This window comes from Oncorhynchus masou, chromosome 17 (genome assembly GCF_036934945.1).
Source record: "Oncorhynchus masou masou isolate Uvic2021 chromosome 17, UVic_Omas_1.1, whole genome shotgun sequence".
In the NCBI taxonomy this organism is placed as follows: domain Eukaryota; kingdom Metazoa; phylum Chordata; class Actinopteri; order Salmoniformes; family Salmonidae; genus Oncorhynchus; species Oncorhynchus masou.
Genome location: NC_088228.1, coordinates 8,812,628 through 8,837,683, shown reverse-complemented (window position 1 = coordinate 8,837,683; position 25,056 = coordinate 8,812,628). Strand labels below are relative to the sequence as shown.

At 44.9% G+C, this 25,056-nt stretch overlaps 1 pseudogene; it reads right to left on the bottom strand.

Annotated features, from left to right (window-relative positions):
• Positions 1 to 23,460, bottom strand: part of LOC135558395 (serine/arginine repetitive matrix protein 2-like) — a 33,524-nt pseudogene extending 10,064 nt beyond the window's left edge.
• Positions 23,461 to 25,056: the final 1,596 nt, after the last annotated feature.

Below are 25,056 nucleotides of genomic sequence, written 5' to 3'. Positions count from 1 at the left end.
CTTCAATAGCCTGTTAATTTCTTGATCATTTTGCAGCACTTGTTGTTTCCTTGATCAGCAGGTGGTTTCTGAACATGTAACAGTTGGCAGTGTCCTCTTACACTTTTCAGAGAACATTACTTTCATCTACGTGATGAGGATAAAGGCTCAACTAAACAGCTCACACCAGGAGATGAAGATCAAGGCCCAGTTTCCCCAAGAGCATTTTAAGGCTTAAGTTCATCGTAAGAACCGTCGTTGGAGCATCGTTAAATCTCAGAGCATTTTTCCCAAATACCATCGCTATTAAAGTTGCACATGAAAACGCTCCTAATCTAAACGGTTGGCTCAGACCAGTAGAACAGCTAAATGCATCGTTAGATGCTTTTTTTGTCCACTTCAAACACAGGAGATCTCCGCTAAACATGTCGATGTGACTGCGATAACATCAGAACAAAGTTGACAGTCAAATACAAAGTTGCGAATGTCTTTGCAATTTAAATACTAACAAGGGACGTATTAAAAAGATGAGATGACTCTGCATTCAAATATAAACAGTAAGCTATAGGCCTATTTCAATCCTATTGAAATACATTTCATGTTCAATCAATTGAGGTTTATTTAGCTTACTTGTAGGCCACTGTCTGTAATTTGTCTCAACATATTTCATGATGTGTGACAGCGTGTCCAATGAGGTGCCACATTGGTGTATTAGTACAGTTTTTATTGGGTAAGCATTAGAATATTTATCAATATTTGCAGCCGTATATGTGAGAATATCTCTCTAGGGGCTGATCTGTTGTCAGTATTGTGACATAATTATAACGTTTAAGGAAAGATTTGAAATGGAGAAAACTGATCCGAGTGCAGCGCTTCCTTTCTTTCGATCCTATCAGTGTCGACACATTGCTCCAACAACGCACTTAGCAACCGTTCACTCTGCGCGGTGTTTTTGGGAAACTTATTTTACATCTATGTCCGTTTGTAGAAAAGATGCATCATGTTAAAACACACATAAGCCTAAGCTATAAGGAAACCGACCCTGATCTCTTCAGATGTGACCGCAAATGCCTTTGCCATATGTAAACAAGGTCTTTGCGGGCTATTAAAAAGCTTTACGAAGAAAACAGATGAGCAGATACTGTAGAACGCAGATACTGCAGAACGCAGATACTGTAGAATGCAGATACTGTAGAATGCAGATATTGTATGTAGAATGCAGATACTGTAGAATGCAGATACTGTAGAATGCAGATACTGTAGAACGCAGATACAGTAGAACGCAGATGCTGTAGAATGCAGAACGCAGATTCTATAGAACGCAGATACTGTAGAACGCAGATGCTGTAGAATGCAGAACGCAGATTCTGTAGAACGCATATACTGTAGAACGCAGAAGACAGATTCTGTAGAATGCAGATACTGTAGAACGCAGAATGCAGATACTGTAGAACGCAGATACTAGAACTGCGACATGTCAATGTGGAGAGGAGAAGGCCCAAATCAAATCTTGCTACCCGGCAGTCCCATGTTTAAAGGCAGCCCCCAGGCGTGTATTCATGTGTTTCATAATTTTCCTTCAATTCGCAAGAGGATGAATGTATCTCACTGGAGAAAGCATTAGAGAGAGAAAAACAGCGCCCCTCTGTCTCTGTATGTGTAGGCCATGCTGTCTGGTCATAAAGAGTATGACATTGTTGCCGCCTGTAGCATTGAATGCAAGGGAAGCCAGAGAGCATTTGGCCTCCTTTGATATTTAAAATAAACAAATTAATAGCCAATCATCGTTGAGCTAAACTGAGTGATTGTTCCTGGCGCACCATTAAAAAAAAGTGTCAAGGGAAGCCAGTTTGGATTTGGCTTCACTCCTATTACATCACATCGATAGAAATACGTGAATGACAGAAACAACTTGAATTGTTGCATATTATTGGGTTGTTGTCCTCCGGTGTCTGGCTAGCAAAAATGTTCCCTTTCCTAAATTAGCCATGGATAGAGATAGGGATTTGGCCTTGTGGTTTTACTTAATTCACCGTACTGGCCAATGACTATAACGATAATTCTGATCCAACCATAAATTCATAAATTGTGCCCCTGGACTGAGAGGATAGAAGTTCAACATGTAGCTAGATGTAGTAGGCTACTGTTAACTAGCTGGCTAATCGCTAACATTGCCCATGGAAGGAAGTTAGGCTAGCGAGCAAGCATTTTAGCCAGGTAGCCTAGGACAACAAAAACTAAAAGCGTGTACAGTATGACAGAGTGATAGACCGTTTCACCAACATGAAAGAGAGGAGGATGGCATTGGCATTTCTCTACATGTAGGGTGAGTTAACATATTTTTCTACTTGCGCACACACACACACACACAAATCAGAACCATGGAAAGCCACATCATATATAGATTACATTGATTGGATTAAATCGTTTTTGGTATATTTTACTTGTCACTGTATTAGGCTAAGCAGAGGTGTTTTGATCATGTTGAAATGTTGAAGTTGAAATAGTGCTGGAATAGGGGAGGCAGGTCCTGTTTTCTTTGCGACTCTACGTGGTTGTAAATCAATAGTTGTTTAGTGGTCCAAAACATTAACTTGTTAGACCATGCTGTAGGTCATGAAACTGTTTGTTACATGCAATATGCTTTGTGGACTTCACCAGACAGATGTTGCTCTCTGGTTTTGTGATGAAACCAAGGTGTGGTTGAATTTATTCTGCCACTGTGTCTTCTTATTGTCTCGGCCTCAGGCATACAGGGCCTTCGGAAAGTATTCAGACCCCTTGACTTTTCCACATTTTGTTAAGTTACAGCCTTCATTCTAAAATTGATTAAATAAATACAAAGCCTGAGCAATCAACACACAATACTCCATAATGACATCACAATACTCCATAATGACATCACAATACCTCATAATGACAAAGCGAAAAAAGTTTGTTCGAAATTTGGGCAAATGTTTAAAATTAAAAAAACAGAAATGCCTTATTTACATAAGTATTCAGACCCTTTGCTATGAGACTCGAAGTTGAGTTCAGGTGTATCCTGTTTCCATTGATCATCCTTGAGATGTTTGTACAACTTGATTGAAGTCCACCTGTGGTAAAGTCAATCGATTGGACATGATTTAGAAAGACACACACATGTGTATATAAGGTCCCACATTGACAGTGCATGTCAGAGCCAAAACCAAGCCATGAGGTCGAAGGAATTGTTCATAGAGCTCCGAGACAGGATTGTGTCGAGGCACAGATCTGGGGAAGGGTACCAAAACATTTCTGCAGCATTGAAGGCCCCCAAGAACACAGTGGCCTCCATCATTCTTAAATGGAAGAAGTTTGGAACCACCAAGCCAAACAGAGCAATCGGGGGAGAAGGGCCTTGGTCAGGGAGATGACCAAAAACACAATCGTCACTGACAGAGCTCTAGAGTTCCTCTGTGGAGATGGGAGAACCTTCCAGAAGGACAACCATCTCTACAGCACTCCACCAATCAGGCCTTTATGGTAGAGTGGCCAGACGAAAGCCACTCCTCAGTGAAAGGCACAGGACAGCCCGCTTGGAGTTGTCAAAAGGCACCTAAAGACTCTCAGACCATGCGACACTAGATTATCTGGTCTGATGAAACCAAGATTGAACTCTTTGGCCTGAATGCGTCGCGTCTGGAGGAAACCTGGCACTATCCCTATGGTGAAGCATGGTAGCCTAGTAGTTAGAGTGTTGGGCCAGTAACCGAAATCCCCAAGCTGACGTGGTCAAAATCTGTCGTTCTGCCCCTGAACAAGGCTGTTAGCCCACTGTTCCTATGCCGTCGTTGTAAATGAGAATTTATTCTTAACTGACTTGCCTAGTTAAATAAAGGTTAAATACATTTAAATACATTTAAAATGGTGGCGGCAGCATGATGCTGTGGGGGTGTTTTTCAGTGGCAAAGATGAACGGAGGAAAGTACAGAGAGATCCTTGATGAAAACCTGCTCCAGAGCGCTTAGGACCTCAGACTGGGGCGAAAGTTCACCTTCGAAAAGGACAATGGACCCTAAGCGCACAGCCAAGACATGACTTTGGGACAAGTCTCTGAATGTCCTTGAGTGGCCCAGCCAGAACCTTGACTTGAACCCGATCGAACAGCTCTGGAGAGACATGCAAATAGCTGTGCAGCAACACACCCCATCCAACCTGACAGAGTTTGAAAGGATCTGCAGAGAGGAATGGGAGAAACTCCCCAAATACAGGTGTGCCAAGCTTGTAATGTCATACCCAAGAAGCCTCAAGGCTGTAATTGCTGCCAAAGGTGCTTCAACAAAGTACAGAGTAAAGGGTCTGAATACTTATGTAAATGTGCTATTTCATTATTGTCTTATTTTTTTACATTTGCAAATGTTTTTGCTTTGTCATTATGGGGTGTTGTGTGTAGATTGATAAGGGAAATAAACAATTGAATACATTTTTGAGTAAGGCTGTAGCCTAACAAAATGTGGAAAAATTCAAGGGGTCTGAATACTTTCCGAAGGCACCGTATATATCACAGTGTCAAGGCATATGAACTAACAGGTTATAGAGTAAACAACGCAATTATCACAACTCACTGGCTTCCCCAGTGATTTTACCTACGCACTGCTACTGGCAGCCCCATGCCCCATTAAAGGCAGCCCCATGGCCCGAAAGGCAGCCCCATGGCCCTAAAGGCAGCCACATGGCCCTAAAGGCAGCCCCATGGCCAGAAAGGCAGCCCCATGGCCCTAAAGGCAGCCTTATGGCCCTAAAGGCAGCCCCAAGGCCCTAAAGGCAGCCCCATGGCCCGAAAGGCAGCCCCATGGCCCGAAAGGCAGCCCCATGGCCCTAAAGGCAGCCCCATGGCCCTTAAGGCAGCCCCATGGCCCGAAAGGCAGCCCCATTAAAGGTCGCCCCATGGACCTTAAGGCAGCCCCATGGCCCTAAAGGCAGCCCCATGGCCCTAAAGGCAGCCCCATGGCCCTAAAGGCAGCCCCACGGCCCTAAAGGCAGCCCCACGGCCCTAAAGGCAGCCCCATGGCCCTAAAGGCAGCCACATGGCCTTAAAGGCAGTCACATGGCCCTAAAGCAGTCACATGGCCCTGAAGGCAGCCCCACGGCCCTAAAGGCAGCCCCACGGCCCTAAAGGCAGCCCCATGGCCCTAAAGGCAGCCACATGGCCCTAAAGCAGTCACATGGCCCTGAAGGCAGCCCCATGGTCCTGAAGGCAGCCCCATGGCCCTAAAGGACGCCCCATGGCCCTAAAGGCCACCCCGTGGCCCTAAAGGACGCCCCATGGCCCTAAAGGACGCCCCATGGCCCTAAAGGACACCCCATTAAGGGCAGCCCCATGGCCCTTAAGGCAGCCCCACGGCCCTAAAGGCCGCCCCATGGCCCTAAAGGCCGCCCCATGGCCCTAAAGGCAGCCCCATGGCCCTAAAGGCCGCCTCATGGCCCTAAAGGCCGCCCCATGGCCCTAAAGGCAGCCCCATGGCCCTAAAGGCCGCCCCATGGCCCTGAAGGCAGCCCCATGGCCCTGAAGGCATGCCCATGGCCCTGAAGGCCGCCCCATGGCCCTGAAGGCCGCCCCATGGCCCTAAAAGCAGCCCCATGGCCCTGAAGGCCGCCCCATGGCCCTGAAGGCCGCCCCATGGCCCTAAAAGCAGCCCCATGGCCCTAAAGGACGCCCCATGGCCCTGAAGGCAGCCACATGGCCCTAAAGGCAGTCACATGGCCCTAAAGGCAGTCACATGGCCCTGAAGGCAGCCCCATGGTCCTGAAGGCAGCCCCATGGCCCTGAAGGACTCCCTATGATGAAATAAAAGTATGTACGCACATCCAACCTCCAATGATGGCAACAAACATTGGCCACCTGGGCTGAAATTAAATGTAGGCCTACATAAACATTATTCATGACCATCAGGAGCAGTGGGTTTGAATGACCTGAGCAGAGCCACACTCACTAGAAGACAATGTTTGATTTGTTCATCCACATGGCTGGACTTAACCTCATGTACACTGCACTCAACCTGATGTACACTGCACTCAACCTCATGTACACTGCACTCAACCTGATGTACACTGCACTCAACCTGATGTACACTGCACTCAACCTGATGTACACTGCACTCAACCTCATGTACACTGCACTCAACCTGATGTACACTGCACTCAACCTGATGTACACTGCACTCAACCTGATGTACACTGCACTCAACCTCATGTACACTGCACTCAACCTGATGTACACTGCACTCAACCTGATGTACACTGCACTCAACCTGATGTACACTGCACTCAACCTGATGTACACTACACTCAACCTCATGTACACTGCACTCAACCTCATGTACACTGCACTCAACCTGATGTACACTGGACTCAACCTGATGTACACTGCACTCAACCTCATGTACACTGCACTCAACCTGATGTACACTGCACTCAACCTCATGTACACTGCACTCAACCTGATGTACACTGCACTCAACCTGATGTACACTGCACTCAACCTCATGTACACTGCACTCAACCTCATGTACACTGCACTCAACCTCATGTACACTGCACTCAACCTGATGTACACTGCACTCAACCTCATGTACACTGCACTCAACCTCATGTACACTGGACTCAACCTGATGTACACTGCACTCAACCTCATGTACACTGCACTCAACCTCATGTACACTGCACTCAACCTGATGTACACTGCACTCAACCTGATGTACACTGCACTTTGGCTGCTCTGCTCATTCAATCTCACTGCTGCTGACGTTTCATGTGTTTACAGCTTAGCCATTAGAGACTGCATGGCTTCTACAAGGTGTCGAAAGCATTCCACAGGGATGCTGGCCCATGTTGACTCCAATGCTTCCCACAATTAAGTCATGTCCTTTGGGTGGTGGACCGTTCTTGATACACGGTAAACTGTTGAGTGTGAATAACTCAGCAGCGTTGCAGTTCTTGACACAAACCGGTGCGCCTGGCACCTACTACCATACCCTGTTCAAAGGCACTTAAATATTTTGTCTTGCCCATTCACCCTCTGAATGTCACACATACACAATCCTACTCTTCATCTATACTGATTGAAGTGGTTTTAACAAATAACATCAGTAAGGGATCATAGCTTTCACGTGGTCTGTCTATGTCATGGAAAGAGCAGGTGTTCATGATGTTTATTCACTCAGTGTACACCACCCGGTGCTTACTGGGTAGTTTTTTTCTGTAGTTGAATAAAATGTTGACGTAGTTGTGTGTTGTCGTGTTGTTTGTTTTCTTAGCTGTGTGGTACGCAGCATTATTTCTCTGTGTAGTTTGTTTTCTTAGCTGTGTGGTACACAGCATTATTTGTTGTAGTTGTGTAGTATTTTCCTGTGATTGTTGGTTGTTGCATAATGGTCTTGTTTGTTTGCGTAGTTGTGCGTTAAGTAGCATTTCTCATAGCTGTTTAGTAGGCCTATCTTCCCCAAGCTACTTGAGTTACAGGCCATGTTTGCGTATCTAGTCACGTTGTTCAACACTTACCATCCGGATTTGACCTGCAGCCCCTGCAGACCAAGGTGGGGCTGTGTTCTGTCTCAGAGGAAATGCTCAGCTTGGTAGCCGGGTCCCTCCTGGGTTTGGGTGGGGGCTGCTTACGGGAGGTAGGGCTGCCCATCTCCTCCTCCCCACCACCGTTACTGCCCCCGCCCACCGAGTGTAGTGACTGGGAGCGCACGGCAAAGCCTGGCCCGCAAGCAAGCTGCAGGGGGGATGGCATGGTCATGGAGCCTATATGCAGGTGCTTCTCCTCGGTCACCACCTCTTCACCCCTGACAGAGAGAGAGAGAGGAAGAGAGAGAAAAATGTTTGTTATGATACATGACGAATGGCTGTACCATTGACAGCATCTTGACTGGCTGCATCACTGCTTGGAATGTCAACTGCTTGGCATCCGACCGCAAGGCGCTACAGAGGGTAGTACGTACGGCCCCGAACATCACGGCGGCTGAGCTCCCTGCCATCCAGAACCTCTATACCAGGTGGTGTAAGAAGAAGGACCAACGTTTCGGCATAAACACTTATTGAGGAAGGCACAGTGATGCTGAAACGTCTGTGTTTTACCCAATACATTTATATATACACTACCATTCAAAAGTTTGGGGTCACTAGGAAAAGTCCTTCATTTCTCAGAACAAGAATAGACTGACAAGTTTCAGAAGAAAGTCCTTTGTTTCTTGCCATTTTGAGCCTGTAATCGAACCCACAAATGCTGATGCTCCAGATACTCAACTAGTCTAAAGCCCAGTTTTATTTCTTCTTTAATCAGAACAACAGTTTTCAGCTGTGCTAGCATACAGTAGTTGCAAAAGGGTTTTCAAATGATCAATTAGCCTTGTTTAAAATGATAAACTTGGATTAGCTAACACAACGTGCCATTGGAACACAGGAGTGATGGTTGCTGATAATGGGCCTCTGTACGTCTATGTAGATATTCCATTAAAAATCAGCCGTTTCCAGCTACAATAGTCATTTACAACATTAACAATGTCTACACTGTATTTCTGATCAATTTGATGTTGTTTTAATGGACCAAAAACTAAACTAGGTAGTTTGAGCTCTGAATGCTGATTGGCTGACAGCCATGGTATATGAGACCGTATATCATGGGTATGACAAAATATGTATTGTTAATGCTCTAATTACATTGGTAACCAGTTTATAACAGCAATAAGGCACCTCAGGGGTTTGTGGTATATGGCCAATACACCACGGCTAAGGGCTGTATCCAGGCACTCAGCGTTGCGTTGTGCATATGAACAGTCCTTAGTCCTGGTATATTAGCCATATACCACACCTCCTCTGGCCTTTTTGATTAAATACAGTCTGTCTTTATTTAATTTTATAACATTCAAAAAGAGTAAACAGATGTAGTTAGTTACTGTGACAAAGATGTATCTTTAAAGGTGGAATCTGCAGTAAGGGGAAACAGCGCCAATGGCCCACCGCTGTTATTGTTTTAAACCTGCAGAGTGGTAAAACAACAATCTGTACATATTGGTTATTGTTTTATTCTGCAGCGTGGTAAAACAACAATCTGTACATATTGGTTATTGTTTTATTATGCAGCGTGGTAAAACAACAATCTGTACATATTAGTTATTGTTTTATCATGCAGCGTGGTAAAACAACAATCTGTACATATTGGTTCTTGTTTTATCGTGCAGCATGGTAAAACAACAATCTGTACATATTGGTTATTGTTTTAGTTGCAGAGCTGAGGAGCGTCCTGCAGCATGGTAAAACAACAATCTGTACATATTGGTTATTGTTTTAGTTGCAGAGCTGAGGAGCGTCCTGCAGCATGGTAAAACAACAATCTGTACATATTGGTTATTGTTTTAGTTGCAGAGCTGAGGAGCGTCCTGCAGCATGGTAAAACAACAATCTGTACATATTGGTTATTGTTTTAGTTGCAGAGCTGAGCTGAGGAGCGTCGTGCAGCATGGTAAAACAATCTGTACATATTGGTTATTGTTTTATCGTGCAGCATGGTAAAACAACAATCTGTACATATTGGACTCTTCGTGCGATGATGTCAGAGGGGAAAACACTGTGTTTGTTGTTTGCACTAACTTGTTGTTGTAATATTTCTAACAGACGTGGCTGTTTCACCATGAAGGATTCCAGCTTTAGAAAACTTAAAACATCACCAATACATCAGTCCTTCCCTCTGGAAGTCTGTCCTTTCACAAGACCTTGAACCCAAAATAATAGCACACCACAGCGGTCTACTGGGATGTGTGTGTATGTGTGTGTGTGTGTGTGTGTGTGTGTGTGTGTGTGTGTGTGTGTGTGTGTGTGTGTGTGTGTGTGTGTGTGTGTGTGTGTGTGTGTGTGTGTGTGTGTGTGTGTGTGTGTGTGTGTGCGGGTTTCTGCACTATTCTCTTTGTGAAGGCTCAAATGATGGAAGCGACCAACAATGAGAACCACATTGGTGCCAATCAGCCGAGAGAAAATCTCTCTGCGGGTTGCCATTGATTTGTGTTTAACTCTGTGCACGGTTAGCTCAGCGCTCCCAAAACCCAGAGACCCAGAGACACGATGGAAGTACCCCACTCCAGCCACCGTCAATCCCCCTTTAAATCCATGGATGATTGGTCTGAATAGAGCGGCTGTTGTGATAGAGTGGGGCTTTTGACAGTCACAGGACTGTACTGGCCAGAGAGTACAGAGTAGATTTCTGACTCTCACTGCCAAATGGTGGAGACTTTAGCGTCATTTAAAATGGTTTGTTTTTCTTTTTTGATTATTTAGGTCACCAGCAAATGAACAGAAGACGTCACTGAGATAATTGGAACGTTTAAATGCAGTTTGGAAATGACGAGACCGTTAGACCTCGTTATTTCTCTTATATCATCAGATTGGAAAATGTGTTCAATAGGGTTTATTGGTCCACACTTCCAATAGATACAAAACAACACTTACACTGAACGATAGAAAAACAAAATAGCCGAACAACTATTATCTCTCCAACAACACAACTCGGGCACTTTTTGCATATGCACACACCCACTCACACAGAAACTGCTGTGCGTCGTCCACACTGTGTTGAATATGTAATTCCTTCTCAGTGCATCTTTCTCAGTAGGCGCTCAAGTACAACTCAAACGCTTCACTGGACTGGAGTTTTTATCATGTCAGTGGAACAGAGTTCTACCTCCCATGTAGTTCAACCCTGAGGGGTTAAGTCCCAGAGTTTATCCAGTAATGACTTACAATAAATCAATGCTTTAAGTCCAAATAAAAAAGTAGTTGTGACATTTAAGTGACGATTTGTACTCACAAGTGCTTGGATGGGCGGTTGTGGGTGTGCGGGGGTGTTTGGGTGTGGTGTGGGTGTGCGGGGGTGTTTGGGTGTGGTGTGGGTGTGCGGGGGTGTTTGGGTGTGGTGTGGGTTTGCAGTGGGTGTTTGGGCGTGGTGTGGGTTTGCAGTGGGTGTTTGGGTGTGGTGTGGGTTTGCAGTGGGTGTTTGGGCATGGTGTGGGTTTGCAGTGGGTGTTTGGGTGTGGTGTGGGTTTGCAGTGGGTGTTTGGGCGTGGTGTGGGTTTGCAGTGGGTGTTTGGGTGTGGTGTGGGTTTGCAGTGGGTGTTTGGGCGTGGTGTGGGTTTGCAGTGGGTGTTTGAGTGTGTGTGTGTGAGACATTGCTGACTCCCACTGACTCTGAGCCAGCTGCTGAGCTGGGGGTTGGGGGTTGGGGGGGGTCACTGGTCAGGGGCTTAACTTTGCCTAGCAACTGGGTATCCACGGACACCAGACACAAAACCAGCCTCCGGACTGCTCCACATAACAAACGCACACGTGCACGCCCAAAACATACTCAGGAGACTACAACTCCCAAGTCTCAAACTCTTCCATCTGTAGTCCTTAACCCGCAGACCTCCCTTGAGTGCTGACATATAACGGCTACTGTCATCCAGCTATCAAACCTATCACCTGATGATTCCAAGACCTCAGGGCATCAATCACTACAGTGGAGTGTATGACTACCAGTCATAGCCATGATAGATGTGGCATTGACCTCACATTTTTTCAAGATCAGGAAGAGAAAGAAAAATCACACGGCTCTCCGTGTGTAACACAGTTTAAGCCTGGTGCCCAGAGGAGCTTTGCACTAGCTGATGTTATGTAGCCCAGACAGTGGACATTTTCAAAACACTCTCTTTGCAAACTTTTATATTGTTCTTTTTTAAATCATAAAACACACTAAACCTGGTCTCTGAAAAGCAGGAGTTGTTTTCTCCATGTAGTAAATCACGTCACGTAGATTTTGCACTTTAATTAATCAAGTCTGCAGAATTATATAACCTATGCAATAACATGAACCTCATAATAACGTGAACCTTTGTAATAACATGAACCTTTGTAATAACATGAATCTACATAATAACATGAACCTACGTAATAACATGAACCTTTGTAATAACATGAACCTACATAATAACATGAACCTACATAATAACATGAACCTACATAATAACATGAACCTACATAATATCATGAACCTTTGTAATAACATGAACCTTTGTAATAACGTGAACCTACGCAATAACGTGAACCTACATAATAACATGAACCTACATAATAACATGAACCTACATAATATTGTGAACCTACGTAATAACATGAACCTTTGTAATATCATGAACCTACGTAATAACATGAACCTACATAATAACATGAACCTACGTAATAACATGAACCTACATAATAACATGAACCTACATAATAACATGAACCTACATAATAACATGAACCTTCGTAATAACACGAACCTTTGTAATAACATGAACCTTTGAAATAACATGAACCTACATAATAACATGAACCTATGTAATAACATGAACCTTTGTAATAACATGAACCTACATAATAACATGAACCTACATAATAACATGAACCTACATAATAACATGAACCTACGTAATAACATGAACCTACGTAATAACATGAACCTACGTAATAACATGAACCTTTGTAATAACATGAACCTTTGTAATAACATGAACCTACGTAATAACATGAACCTTTGTAATAACATGAACCTTTGTAATAACATGAACCTACATAATAACATGAACCTTTGTAATAACATGAACCTTTGTAATATCATGAAGCTTTGTAATAACATGAACCTTTGTAATAACATGAACCTTTGTAATAACATGAACCTACATAATAACATGAACCTACATAATAACATGAACCTACATAATAACATGAACCTTTGTAATAACATGAACCTTTGTAATATCATGAACCTTTGTAATAACATGAACCTTTGTAATAACATGAACCTTTGTAATAACATGAACCTACATAATAACATGAACCTACATAATAACATGAACCTACATAATATCGTGAACCTTTGTAATAACATGAACCTACATAATAACATGAACCTACATAATATCATGAACCTTTGTAATAACATGAACCTACATAATAACATGAACCTATGTAATAACATGAACCTACATAATAACATGAACCTACATAATAACATGAACCTACATAATAACATGAACCTACATAATAACATGAACCTACATAATATCATGAACCTTTGTAATAACATGAACCTACATAATAACATGAACCTATGTAATAACATGAACCTACGTAATATCATGAGAATTTGAAAAAAAAACGTCCAGGAAATATGGAAATGTGGCTTTACATTAACAGGGTGGTACTTAATTCATGTACTCTGTAGAAATGGTAACAATAAGGTTATAATACCATTCATAGGTCATAAGAATTAAAACTCTGCTTCTACCACACAGCTGTCTGCAGGAAAACACTCGTGAATATTAACACAGTAGTGCGTGTCAGGTGTTTCACTGGTGGAGTTATATATAGGATATTTACCAGTGATTGGCTGGACCACAGATCACAGGTGCACTTGGAACAGTTGGATGGAGGGTTGTCATTGGGCAGTTCTGGTTTTGTGTAAAATAGGGTACTTGAGTCTCTGTGGGACATGGAACGCACAACACGACACCAATACTGATGTATTGGTGATGTTTTAAGTTTTCTAAAGCTGGAATCCTTCATGGTGAAACAGCCACGTCTGTTAGAAATATTACAACAACAAGTTAGTGCAAACAACAAACACAGTGTTTTCCCCTCTGACATCATCGCACGAAGAGTCCAATATGTACAGATTGTTGTTTTACCATGCTGCACGATAAAACAATAACCAATATGTACAGATTGTTTTACCATGCTGCACGACGCTCCTCAGCTCTGCAACTAAAACAATAACCAATATGTACAGATTGTTGTTTTACCATGCTGCACGATGCTCCTCAGCTCTGCAACTAAAACAATAACCAATATGTACAGATTGTTGTTTTACCATGCTGCACGATAAAACAAGAACCAATATGTACAGATTGTTGTTTTACCACACTGCATGATAAAACAATAACTAATATGTACAGATTGTTGTTTTACCACGCTGCATAATAAAACAATAACCAATATGTACAGATTGTTGTTTTACCACGCTGCAGGTTTAAAACAATAACCAATATGTACAGATTGTTGTTTTACCACGCTGCATAATAAAACAATAACCAATATGTACAGATTGTTGTTTTACCACGCTGCATGATAAAACAATAACCAATATGTACCGATTGTTGTTTTCCCATGCTGCAGGTTTAAAACAATAACCAATATGTACAGATTGTTGTTTTACCACGCTGCATAATAAAACAATAACCAATATGTACAGATTGTTGTTTTACCACGCTGCAGGTTTAAAACAATAACCAATATGTACAGATTGTTGTTTTACCACGCTGCATAATAAAACAATAACCAATATGTACAGATTGTTGTTTTACCACGCTGCAGGTTTAAAACAATAACCAATATGTACAGATTGTTGTTTTACCACGCTGCATAATAAAACAATAACCAATATGTACAGATTGTTGTTTTACCACGCTGCATGATAAAACAATAACCAATATGTACAGATTGTTGTTTTCCCATGCTGCAGGTTTAAAACAATAACCAATATGTACAGATTGTTGTTTTACCATGCTGCAAGTTTAAAACCTACATAATAACATGAACCTACGTAATAACATGAACCTACGTAATAACATGAACCTTTGTAATAACATGAACCTACACAATAACATGAACCTTTGTAATAACATGAACCTACATAATAACATGAACCTATGTAATAACATGAACCTTTGTAATAACATGAACCTACATAATAACATGAACCTACATAATAACATGAACCTACATAATAACATGAACCTACATAATAACATGAACCTACATAATAACATGAACCTACATAATAACATGAACCTACATAATAACATGAACCTACATAATAACATGAACCTACGTAATAACATGAACCTACGTAATAACATGAACCTTTGTAATAACATGAACCTTTGTAATAACATGAACCTACATAATAACATGAACCTTTGTAATAACATGAACCTTTGTAATATCATGAACCTTTGTAATAACATGAACCTTTGTAATAACATGAACCTACATAATAACATGAACCTACATAATAACATGAACCTACATAATAACATGAACCTTTGTAATAACATGAACCTTTGTAATATCATGAACCTTTGTAATAACATGAACCTTTGTAATAACATGAACCTTTGTAATAACATGAACCTACATAATAACATGAACCTACATAATAACATGAACCTACATAATATCGTGAACCTTTGTAATAACATGAACCTACATAATAACATGAACCTACATAATATCATGAACCTTTGTAATAACATGAACCTACATAATAACATGAACCTATGTAATAACATGAACCTACATAATAACATGAACCTACATAATAACATGAACCTATGTAATAACATGAACCTACATAATAACATGAACCTACATAATAACATGAACCTACATAATAACATGAACCTACATAATAACATGAACCTACATAATATCATGAACCTTTGTAATAACATGAACCTACATAATAACATGAACCTATGTAATAACATGAACCTACGTAATATCATGAGAATTTGAAAAAAAAACGTCCAGGAAATATGGAAATGTGGCTTTACATTAACAGGGTGGTACTTAATTCATGTACTCTGTAGAAATGGTAACAATAAGGTTATAATACCATTCATAGGTCATAAGAATTAAAACTCTGCTTCTACCACACAGCTGTCTGCAGGAAAACACTCGTGAATATTAACACAGTAGTGCGTGTCAGGTGTTTCACTGGTGGAGTTATATATAGGATATTTACCAGTGATTGGCTGGACCACAGATCACAGGTGCACTTGGAACAGTTGGATGGAGGGTTGTCATTGGGCAGTTCTGGTTTTGTGTAAAATAGGGTACTTGAGTCTCTGTGGGACATGGAACGCACAACACGACACCAACAAGTGATAGAACTGGGTTTGTGTGTGTGTGTGTGTGTGTGTGTGTGTGTGTGTGTGTGTGTGTGTGTGTGTGTGTGTGTGTGTGTGTGTGTGTGTGTGTGTGTGTGTGTGTGTGTGTGAGAGACAACAAACACAGTGATATGCACAGACGTTTTCCTCACACACACACACACACACACACACACACACACACACACACACACACACACACACACACACACACACACGCAAACCCAGTTATTTTGTTTGTTGGTGTTGTATTGTGCGTTCAAAGAGAGACTCAAGTGTTGACCCAGAACCAGAACTGCCCAGCTACAACCCTGTGTGTATATCCCTGTGTGTGTGTGAATAAGTACTCCTTCAGATACAAGGAAAACACCAATGGGATGGCAATACACGCAGGAAGAACCTCCTCACTCAAACCCGATGTGGTGATCTGATTGGCCTGTGGCTGTTCCAGCTGTCACCAGGCAGAACACATCTCCTGCTAGCAAGCAATTCACACTTAATCTCCATCTAACAGGTTTTTTTTTCTCTGCCCCTCCCTCTCCTATCTTTCTGTCTCTCCCATTCGCTCTCTATCTTTACCCCCCTTTCTCTGCCCCTCCCTCTCCTATCTTTCTGTCTCTCCCATTCGCTCTCTATCTTTACCCCCCTTTCTCTGCCCCTCCCTCTCCTATCTTTCTGTCTCTCCCATTCACTCTCTATCTTTACCCCCCTTTCTCTGCCCCTCCCTCTCCTATCTTTCTGTCTCTCCCATTCGCTCTCTATCTTTACCCCCCTTTCTCTCCCCCTCCTCTCTTTCGGGTCTCTCCTGTTCTCTCTCTATTTTCACCAAACCTTCTCTCCCTCTCCCTCCCTCTCCTCTATTTCTGCCTCTCCCATTCTCTCTCTCCCTCCCTCTATTTCTGCCTCTCCCATTCTCTCTCTCCCTCCCTCTCCTCTATTTCTGCCTCTCCCATTCTCTCTCTCCCTCCCTCTCCTCTATTTCTGCCTCTCCCATTCTCTCTCTCCCTCCCTCTCCTCTATTTCTGCCTCTCCCATTCTCTCTCTCCCTCCGTCAGCTACTGTAAAAATGGGTTGTCTCATTGACTAATAGGCCTCGTGAAAAATCAAGCTATCATTTCATATTCTTCCTCTAGCTACTGTGCATTAATATTTTACATTGACAACAGCCGAGAGACGGCTAGAGAAATATCGGGACACAAGATATCCCTTTCACCTCCCATGGAATCGACACAGAGTTAGGATGACAGAGTCGCTTTTTGGTGTGTTAACTTTTGCCATGTGTTTTGAGTGAAAAGTTATACGAGTTTGTTCTACACTCCATAACAAACACACACAAAAAAAACGTTTCATCATATGACTGAAGGATTTTGCGCTTGAAAACGTGGACTTGCTCAATTCGAATTTGCTCATAGACACGTACTCGTATAAACAGTGTTGTGAGTATACAGATAACGACTAGAAAAAAGGACACCGCTGACACCCCTCTACAATATTAGCAGTCAACTGCAGTTGGAGTCAGCTTTACTATCAGAACAAGTGACTAAATGACCATAAGCTTTAAGGCTCAATTGCATACACTCAACAATCTCAACAACATTTGCAGAGCTTACCAGTGGGGTATACCACAAAGCAGGTTCAATGAGTTAGCCAGCGAAACGTGCCTAAACAGTCTCTAAGTTTAGTTTTCTTAATGAACCAGAAAATCAATGGTTATTTGTGGTTATTTATCAAAGCCAGCTGGCGAACTCATTGATCCTGCTTTGTAGTACAGCTCTCCGGTGAAAGCAATCAATACCCTACGAGGTTTAAGATAAGCGATGACTGTTCCAGCTTTGAAAACGTATCTCTCAGATGTGGCAGAGACTTTGGCAACATGTACAAAGGGAATCTGTCGAGGAACTCTCCTTCCACTGTCAGCATGTAGCATTAGAAAGCACACACAGACACACACAAGCAGACCCCACCAGCTCTATATCCACTGAGTCTGCTATGATCTATCACTGGCGAACCACACACTTCGACGCCACAGCGCCTTCTTGTTGACACACAACCAAGGCTCGCGGTCTCCACGTACTGCCCACGTTGTGCGCCCGCTTGCTATTCGCTGAGCTTTCAGATGCCCACATGGTGCGCCCGCTTGCTATTCGCTGAGCTTTCAGATGCCCACATGGTGCGCCTGCTTGCTATTCGCTGAGCTTTCAGATGCCCACGTTGTGCGCCCGCTTGCTATTCGCTGAGCTTTCAGATGCCCACGTTGTGCGCCCGCTTGCTATTCGCTGAGCTTTCAGATGCCCACATGGTGCGCCCGCTTGCTATTCGCTGAGCTTTCAGATGCCCACATGGTGCGCCCGCTTGCTATTCGCTGAGCTTTCAGATGCCCACGTTGTGCGCCCGCTTGCTATTCGCTGAGCTTTCAGATGCCCACGTTGTGCACCCGCTTGCTATTCGCTGAGCTTTCAGATGCCCACGTTGTGCACCCGCTTGCTATTCGCTGAGCTTTCAGATGCCCACGTTGTGCGCCCGCTTGCTATTCGCTGAGCTTTCAGATGCCCACGTTGTGCACCCGCTTGCTATTCGCTGAGCTTTCAGATGCCCACGTTGTGCACCCGCTTGCTATTCGCTGAGCTTTCTTTTACCCACAACGGGAAAACAGGCTGCCTAAGTATGGTTCTCAATCAGAGACAAGGACAGGCAGCTGACCCTGATTGAGAACCACACCCGGCCAAAAACAAAGAAATAGAAAAACATAGAAAAACGAATATAGAACGCCCACCCTAGTCACACCCTAGCCAAACCAAAATAGAGAATAAAAAGCCTCTCTATGGCCAGGGCCTGACAGTGTAACCTTGCCTATAGTTCTGTTGATAGGTCCTATGTTAAAAACAACTATACACAAACCACACACTTAGTGTATTTATATCCAATAGTGAACGTGGGCTCATTCATCGATTTTATGATCACAATCCCCCTAATTCTAGCCTGGTCCCAGATCTGTTTGTGCTCCTGTGGCCACTGTCATCTGTTTGTGCTATATTGCCAAGTCCTATGGTCCTATGGCTATATGACACAAACAGACCTGCGACCAGGCTACCCTGACACTACTCTCCAAATCAGAAGTAGACCAGGCTACCCTAACACTACTCTCCAAATCAGAAGTAGACCAGACTACCTTAACACTACTCTCCGTATCAGAGGTAGACCAGGCTACCCTAACACTACTCTCCAAATCAGAAGTAGACCAGACTACCCTAACACTACTCTCCGTATCAGAGGTAGACCAGGCTACCCTAACACTACTCTCCAAATCAGAAGTAGACCAGGCTACCCTAACACTACTCTCCGTATCAGAGGTAGACCAGACTACCCTAACACTACTCTCCAAATCAGAAGTAGAGCAGGCAGGGACAAGCTCTAGCCAAGGACAAGTCCTAAATAAGTCAGGAAGTGACAAATTAACTCTACTCCCTAGAGAGGCCTACGCCAACCCACTGGCACCCCAAAATATATGGCAATATGCCATAGTCAAAGAGACACACACACACACACACACACACACACACACACACACACACACACACAACCCGTTAACAAACACACACACACACAACCCATTAACACACACACACAAACACAACCCATTAACACACACACACACACACACACACACAAACACAACCCATTAACACACACACACACACACACACACACACACACACACACACACACACACACACACACACACACACAACCCCGTTAACACACACACCCACACACACACACACACACAAGAAACACATACATTACACGGACTCTTTCCTCTCTGCAGTATGTGTGACGACTCAACAAGTCAGGTAATGACATTTGACCGACGCAGCCAAGACATCGCTTCAAATCAGAATGAGGGGAAATCTGAAGACTTTGGTTACATGGCATTGTAAAACATCCATGGCTGCCATGGCAACAGTGCAACAACTTAAACCTGTGACTTCACAGGGATGCAATGTATTAGTGGATCTAGGTATAACTGGACAAGCATGCTGTGTGTTGAGGTGTGGGTGTGTTGAGGTGTGGGTGTGTTGAGATGTGGGTGTGTCGAGGTGTGGGTGTGTCGAAGTGTGAGTGTGTTGAGATGTGGGTGTGTTGAGGTGTGGGTGTGTTGAGGTGTGGGTGTGTTGAGATGTGGGTGTGTTGAGGTGTGGGTGTGTTGAGATGTGGGTGTGTTGAGATGTGGGTGTGTTGAGGTGTGGGTGTGTTGAGGTGTGGGTGTGTTGAGATGTGGGTGTGTGTTGAGGTGTGGGTGTGTTGAGGTGTGGGTGTGTTTAGGTGTGGGTGTGTGTTGAGGTGCGGGTGTGTTGAGGTGTGGGTGTGTTGAGGTGTGGGTGTGTTGAGGTGTGGGTGTGTTGAGATGTGGGTGTGTCGAGGTATGTGTGTGTTGAGGTGTGGGTGTGTTGAGGTGTGGGTGTGTTGAGGTGTTGAAGTGTGGGTGTGTTGAGGTGTGGGTGTGTGTTGAGGTGTGGGTGTGTGTTGAGGTGTGGGTGTGTTGAGGTGTGGGTGTGTTGAGGTGTGGGTGTGTTGAGATGTGGGTGTGTCGAGGTGTGTGTGTGTTGAGGTGTGGGTGTGTTGAGATGTGGGTGTGTCGAGGTGTGGGTGTGTTGAGGTGTGTGTGTGTTGAGGTGTGGGTGTGTTGAGGTGTGGGTGTGTTGAGGTGTGGGTGTGTTGAGGTGTGTGTGTGTTGAGGTGTGGGTGTGTGTTGAGGTGTGGGTGTGTGTTGAGGTGTGGGTGTGTTGAGGTGTGGGTGTGTTGAGATGTGGGTGTGTCGAGGTGTGGGTGTGTTGAGGTGTGGGTGTGTTGAGATGTGGGTGTGTCGAGGTGTGGGTGTGTTGAGGTGTGGGTGTGTTGAGGTGTGGGTGTGTTGAGGTGTGGGTGTGTTGAGGTGTGTGTGTGTTGAGGTGTGGGTGTGTGTTGAGGTGTGGGTGTGTTGAGATGTGGGTGTGTTGAGGTGTGGGTGTGTTGAGATGTGGGTGTGTTGAGGTGTGGGTGTGTTGAGGTGTGGGTGTGTTGAGGTGTGGGTGTGTTGAGATGTGGGTGTGTTGAGGTGTGGGTGTGTTGAGGTGTGGGTGTGTTGAGATGTGGGTGTGTCGAGGTGTGTGTGTGTTGAGGTGTGGGTGTGTTTAGGTGTGGGTGTGTGTTGAGGTGCGGGTGTGTCGAGGTGTGTGTGTGTTGAGGTGTGGGTGTGTCGAGGTGTGGGTGTGTTGAGGTGTGGGTGTGTTGAGGTGTGGGTGTGTTGAGGTGTGGGTGTGTGTTGAGGTGTGGGTGTGTGTTGAGGTGTGGGTGTGTGTTGAGGTGTGGGTGTGTTGAGATGTGGGTGTGTCGAGGTGTGTGTGTGTTGAGGTGTGGGTGTGTTGAGGTGTGGGTGTGTCGAGGTGTGTGGGTGTTGAGGTGTGGGTGTGTTGAGGTGTGGGTGTGTTGAGGTGTGGGTGTGTTGAGATGTGGGTGTGTTGAGGTGTGGGTGTGTCGAGGTGTGTGGGTGTTGAGGTGTGGGTGTGTTGAGGTGTGTGTGTGTTGAGGTGTGGGTGTGTCGAGGTGTGTGTGTGTCGAGGTGTGGGTGTGTTGAGGTGTGGGTGTGTTGAGGTGTGGGTGTGTTGAGGTGTGGGTGTGTTGAGATGTGGGTGTGTTGAGGTGTGGGTGTGTCGAGGTGTGTGGGTGTTGAGGTGTGGGTGTGTTGAGGTGTGTGTGTGTTGAGGTGTGGGTGTGTCGAGGTGTGTGTGTGTTGAGGTGTGGGTGTGTTGAGGTGTGGGTGTGTTGAGGTGTGGGTGTGTTGAGGTGTGGGTGTGTTGAGATGTGGGTGTGTCGAGGTGTGTGTGTGTTGAGGTGTGGGTGTGTTGAGGTGTGGGTGTGTTGAGGTGTGGGTGTGTTGAGGTGTGGGTGTGTCGAGGTGTGTGGGTGTGTTGAGGTGTGGGTGTGTTGAGGTGTGGGTGTGTTGAGGTGTGGGTATGTTGAGATGTGGGTGTGTCGAGGTGTGTGGGTGTGTTGAGGTGTGGGTGTGTTGAGGTGTGTGTGTGTTGAGGTGTGGGTGTGTTGAGGTGTGGGTGTGTGTTGAGGTGTGGGTGTGTGTTGAGGTGTGGGTGTGTTGAGGTGTGGGTAGTTGAGGTGTGGGTGTGTGTTGAGGTGTGGGTGTGTTGAGGTGTGGGTGTGTTGAGGTGTGGGTGTGTTGAGGTGTGGGTGTGTGCTGAGGTGTGGGTGTGTTGAGGTGTGGGTAGTTGAGGTGTGGGTGTGTGTTGAGGTGTGGGTGTGTTGAGGTGTGGGTGTGTGTTGAGGTGTGGGTGTGTTGAGGTGTGGGTGTGTTGAGGTGTGGGTGTGTGTTGAGGTGTGGGTGTGTTGAGGTGTGGGTGTGTGTTGAGGTGTGGGTGTGTTGAGGTGTGGGTGTGTTGAGGTGTGGGTGTGTGTTGAGGTGTGGGTGTGGGTGTGTTGAGGTGTGGGTGTGTGTTGAGGTGTGGGTGTGTTGAGGTGTGGTGTGTGTTGAGGTGTGGGTGTGTTGAGGTGTGGGTGTGTGTTGAGGTGTGGGTGTGTTGAGGTGTGGGTGTGTCGAGGTGTGTGTGTGTTGAGGTGTGGGTGTGTGTTGAGGTGTGGGTGTGGGTGTGTTGAGGTGTGGGTGTGTTGAGGTGTGGGTGTGTTGAGGTGTGGGTGTGTGTTGAGGTGTGGGTGTGGGTGTCTGGAGGTGTGGGTGTGTGTTGAGGTGTGGGTGTGTTGAGGTGTGGTGTGTGTTGAGGTGTAGGTGTGTTGAGGTGTGGGTGTGTGTTTAGGTGTGGGTGTGTTGAGGTGTTGAGGTGTGGGTGTGTTGAGGTGTGGGTGTGTGTTGAGGTGTGGGTGTGGGTGTGTTGAGGTGTGGGTGTGTGTTGAGGTGTGGGTGTGGGTTTGTTGAGGTGTGGGTGTGGGTGTGTTGAGGTGTGGGTGTGTTGAGGTGTGGGTGTGTTGAGGTGTGGGTGTGGGTGTGTTGAGGTGTGGGTGTGTTGAGGTGTGGGTGTGGGTGTGTTGAGGTTTGGGTGTGCAACATCTCACATCTATAGACAAGCATGACCAGTCTGTATGTGTGGATCATTTCTCAAAGATCATTTCTCAAAGTGTCCTGTAGGTGTATGAACGCATTTTAAGACTCCTACCTTTTTATGGCTTCTTCCTGTATTCTCTTCTTGTCCTTTTTCTCCTGTAGGTAAATCCTGTTCCTCTCATTCCTGCCGTGGTCCAGGTTCTGAGAGACCAGCCCGTTGTAGGTTCCTAGTCCACTATCTTCAACATCCAGGTTCTGGGAGACCAGCCCGTTGTAGGTTCCTAGTCCACTATGTTCAACATCCAGGTTCTGGGAGACCAGCCCGTTGTAGGTTCCTAGTCCACTATCTTCAACATCCAGGTTCTGGGAGACCAGCCCGTTGTAGTCTCTTAGTCCACTATCTTCAACATACTGGACAAACCTCAGAGTTTCTTCCTGTTTGGAGCTCATCATTCTTCAGAAGCGATCCGACAACCTTCTGGAAAGCAAAATAAAGAAATGTTAATGACATCGTGGCTCAGTGACGTTTCTGGTGTCTGGTGGCTGGTTTCTGGTTGCTGTGTCTGGTGGCCTTGCTGGGTTCGTTGCCTGTAAAGGGTTGTTAGTATCTGTGGCAGTTGTTGGTCAAAGTTTCATCAGTATCCCCTGAGCTGTACAATGCAAACTCAGGGACTGGCTAAAACCGCCCTTTTTTACTGAAACGTTGATTAATGTGCACTGTCCCTGTAAAAATACTCAAAGCGCACAAACAATTCTGGAGTGGTCCACTATCTAGTCGGTTTTTTTTTGTCCTCACTGTTTTCTCACTCTCTGATAAATGACTTCCATTGATCAAGAACGTACCGATGAAAAAAAAAGAACACCAAATGACACAGAACCGAATGACACGGTAGCTTTAGGGCAACAACAGTACTGAGAAATCCTTTAGGGTCGTGCACCACGAACACAGGATATCACTCATTGTGGTGCTGATCGCATTTATGTGCATTCCTGGATTTACACAAAGAACTGCAGCGATTCCTGATCAAATGATCGGGCTTGTGCTTTTATCTGATTCTCAAAAAAAGATGATTCTCCATAGGATTCCTCCACAAACACTTGTGCGTCACAGACGAGCCGCTCCATTGAAAAAAAAATACTTTTCCCTGACGTCAGATCAACTGCGATCCCTTTGATTTCTTGCTCTCAAGTGAGGAGAATGGACGTTGAACATAACACTGTTTACAGCCACATTCAAACACACCACTGATATAACACTGTTTACAGCCACACCACTGAGCATCTAATGATGTGTTGTGGGATTCAATGTGTGTGTGTGTACCTGGTAGGTGTGTGTAGATGCAGAGTGTATACTATGCTGTTTGAGGGAGTGAATGTGTGTGTGTACTGGTGTGAGTGTACCGGTATATATGTGTGTGTGTGTGTGTGTGTGTGTGTGTGTGTGTGTGTGTGTGTGTTTATGTGTATATATGTGTGTGTGTGTGTGTGTGTGTGTGTGTGTGTGTGTGTGTGTGTGTGTGTGTGTGTGTGTGTGTGTGTGTGTGTGTGTGTGTGTGTGTGTGTGTGTGTGTGTGTGTGTGTGTGTGTGTGTGTGAGAGAGAGAGAGTCAGAGAGGAGGGCAGACAGATGTAGATTACATGGCCTCAACTCAGAGAGACTAGCATCTCCTGCATCACCATACCTCTACTGTCAGTCGGTTCAGTCTCTCCATCAATAACCTGGGTGTTGGGGTTCGTGGGTTTAACTGCACGTGGAGCAGGCGGTTCTGTCTCCATCAATAACCTGGGTGTTGGGGTTCGTGGGTTTAACTGCACGTGGAGCAGGCGGTTCTGTCTCTCCATCAATAACCTGGGTGTTGGGGTTTGTGGGTTTAACTGCACGTGGAGCAGGCGGTTCTGTCTCTCCATCAATAACCTGGGTGTTGGGGTTCGTGGGTTTAACTGCACGTGGAGCAGGCGGTTCTGTCTCTCCATCAATAACCTGGGTGTTGGGGTTCGTGGGTTTAACTGCACGTGGAGCAGGCGGTTCTGTCTCTCCATCAATAACCTG